Source organism: Capsicum annuum, unplaced genomic scaffold (genome assembly GCF_002878395.1).
Source record: "Capsicum annuum cultivar UCD-10X-F1 unplaced genomic scaffold, UCD10Xv1.1 ctg65549, whole genome shotgun sequence".
NCBI classification, from domain to species: Eukaryota; Viridiplantae; Streptophyta; class Magnoliopsida; order Solanales; family Solanaceae; genus Capsicum; species Capsicum annuum.
In genome coordinates, this window is record NW_025874808.1 from 1 (window position 1) to 3638 (window position 3638).

The 3638-nt window shown below is 37.0% G+C and overlaps 1 pseudogene; it reads left to right on the forward strand.

Moving 5' to 3' along the window:
- The first annotated feature begins 16 nt into the window (after positions 1-16).
- On the forward strand, positions 17-3622 carry LOC107853618 (annotated as a pseudogene).
- The last annotated feature ends 16 nt before the right edge of the window (positions 3623-3638 follow it).

Below are 3638 nucleotides of genomic sequence, written 5' to 3' on the forward strand. Positions count from 1 at the left end.
TTGATTATCACCTACACAGCACAATTGCTCCTGTAATTTTGTGTCATTCATCAAACTTGATTGGGTAAGTTTACTTTTACAAAATCTTCTGTCTTTACCACATTAGCACCATTTAAGCTCATTTCAATCTTCTCCACCTAACAACATTGATTGTTACAAGGACTTCATCTTTCTCTGCGTTATCATATAAAGTCAATTGTAATATTTTAGTGAGTAGTGAGTAATCATGGAGTTTAGAACGAGGTTTCCTCATTATTCACATTTAATCTTCTTTTCATGGGTTCTTTCTGCTCATCTCTTTTCAGCTATAGCACAAAGATCCACTTACATTGTCCACCTTGACAAGTCCTTTATGCCTACTGTCTTTGCTGATCATCATCATTGGCCTTCTTCTACCATTGACTCTATTAAAGCTGTTGTTCCTTCATCAGTGGACAGATTCCACTCAGCTCCAAAACTTGTTTACTCTTATGACAATGTGTTTCATGGATTCAGTGTTAGTTTTGTCCAAAGATGTGTTAGGTTTTTTGTTCTGATTTTCTTACTATATTTAAGTTTTACTTTTTCTTAGAAGAAAAAATAAAAGTTATCATGATTACTTTTACTTTTCCGGAAAGAAAAAATATAATTCTTTTCCATATTTGGCTAACCTCTTTCTTGGAGGAAAGATTTTGGACATCTATAAATAGAAGATCCCCTTCTCATACCATAACACAATAACATCCACAATATAGTCTTAAAGAGTGTTTGTTTAGGGGGAGATTTCTCCCAATAAATTTTAGGATTTTCAATTTTATTTTTAATATGTAGGCCGTTTGGCCAAACCATATCCAATAATATATTTTTAGTTTAATTTTTCATGTGTCGTCTGATTTATCATCTTATGGTTTGCAAACTAAAAGCTTCCGCATGACGCCCTCTCGATTTCGAACCCAACAAGTGGTATCAGAGCCCACAGTTCAATAAATCGATGGTCCAATTGTTGAACAAAGTTGCAATCAATTTGATGATAATGAAGATATATGTCCAAAAGCTACATGTGGAGATAATTATTAATCATATTTTCAACAATCCTGTTGTCACATATTTAAAAATAAAGCTCACTTTTAACCCGGCAAAAGGGTTCCAATATTTTTAACCCGAAAAGAGCTAATATATTTTTTAACCCCAAAAGCCCCATTTTTAAACATGCCAAACAACAGTGATATATGAAGAATATATATGAAGAACAAAGATCATGCACAAGAAGAAGGAGGATCAAGAAAACTTTGAAGAAAATCAAGCCAAAAAGGGGAGATTTTTTAGGGTTTTTGCCCTGATTTTCTCACTATTTAAGTTTTACTTTTTCTTAGAAGAAAATAAAAGTTACCATAATTACTTTCACTTTTCCTAAAAGAAAAAATATAATTCTTTTCCATATTTGGTTAACCTCTTTGTTTGGAGGAAAAGTTTTGGACATCTATAAATAGAAGACCCCCATTCTTATACCATAATACAATAGCATCCACAATATAGTCTTTATTTAGGGGGATATTTCTCCCAATAAATTTTAGGATTTTTAATTTTATTTTTAATATGTAGGCCGTTTGGCCAAACCATATCCAATAATATATTTTTAGTTTAATTTTTCATGTGTCGTCTGATTTATCGTCTTATGGTTTGCAAACTAAAAACTTCCGCATGACGCCCTCTCGATTTCGAACCCAACAAAATGAACTGGCAGCATTGAAGAAGTCACCAGGTTTCATTTCAGCATACAAAGACAGAACTGTGGAAGCTCACACTACCTACACATCTGATTTCCTCAAACTCAATCCTTCATCTGGTCTATGGCCAGCTTCCGGTTTAGGCTAAAATGTGATAATTGGTGTTCTTGATACTGGCATTTGGCCCGAATCTGCTAGTTTTTGAGATGATTACTCCTGAAATTCCCAAAAGATAGAAAGGAATTTGCACGCCAGGCACTCAATTTAATACTTCAATGTGCAACAGAAAACTCATTGGGGCCAATTACTTCAATAAGGGTATTTTGGCTAATGATCCCACTGTGAATATTTCCATGAATTCTGCCAAGGATACTAATAGTCACGGCACACATTGTGGTTCCATTACTGCTGGGAATTTTGTGAAAGGTGTTTCCCATTTTGGATATGCAGCAGGAACAACAAGAAGAGTTGCCCCACGAGCTAGGCTAGCTATGTACAAGTTTAGCTTTAGTGACGGAAGTTCTACATCAGATTTAATTGCTGCTATGGACCAAATAGTTGCAGACGGTGTTGACATAATATCCATTTCTTTTGGGAACCATTTCATTCCCTTGTATGAAGATGCTATATCAATTACTTCTTTTGGAGCTATGATAAAGGGAGTGCTGGTTTCAGCTTCAGCTGGTAATCGAGGTCCAAGTTGGGGAACTTTAGGCAATAGATCACCATGGATCTTGTGTGTGGCATCAGGCTACACTGACCGAACATTTGCTGGAACTTTGACTTTGGGCAATTGGTTTAAGATTAGGGGGTGGAGCTTGTTTCCTGCAAGAGCCTTTTTCAGAGACTCTTCTATGATTTACAACAAAACTGTAGCCACTTACAAGTTAGATGAACTGTTAGCGCAAGTTCCTGATCTAGAGGGCACCAACATCATCTATGATTATAATCTAGATGAAGATGGTTTTGGTTATCTAGTCAATTTTCTCACGTCATTCGAGCAAGATTTAAAGCGGGCATCTTTATTTTTAAGGATCTAGCAGTGTTCAGGGATAGAGGGGATTCTGTTCCTTTTTCCCACCTGAGAGTTGTGATTGATAAAAAGGAAGGGAAACAAGTCATCAATTATGTTATAAGCAGTATTTCTCCCACAGCGACCATCACGTTCCAAGAAACGTATGTGCATGGAGAAAGGCCAACCCCAGTTCTTGATGGATCCTCATCATGAGGACCGTCCAGGAGCTATGCAGGAATTGCAAAGCCAGATATTAGGGATCCAGGGGTACATATTCTTGCAGCAGTTCCACCTAATCTTCCTTCATCAACAATTGAGCCAAATATACAATTAACCACTGATTACGAGCTTAAAACAGGCACATCCATGGCTGCTTCTCATGCAACTGGAATTACAGCAATGGTAAAGGGCGTACATCCTGAATGGAGTCCTTTAGCTATTCGCTCTGCCATGATGACTACTACAAACCATTTGGATGGTACTCAAAAGCCTATCAGAGAAGACGGTAACATGATAGCCACGCCCCTAGGCATCGTGACAGGGCACATTGATCCGAATAGGGCACTTGATCCCGGCCTAGTGTATGATGCTACTCCCCAAGATTACGTAAATCTAATATGCTCTTTGAATTCACAGAAGAGCAATTCAAAATATTTGCAAGATCTTCAGCCAACTACCATAACTGCTCAAATCCATCTGCTGATCTCAATTACCCATCATTCATTGCCTTTTATTCATTCAACCAGGAGGGAAACTACACCTGGTTGGAGTAGAAACTCAGGAGAACACTTACAAATATTGGTAAAGGTGGAGCAACTTATAGAGTTAAAATAGAGAATCCTAGGAATTCACAGTTTCAGTGATACCACAAACATTAGTGTTCAAGGAGAAAAATGAGAAAAAAATCTATACTTTGA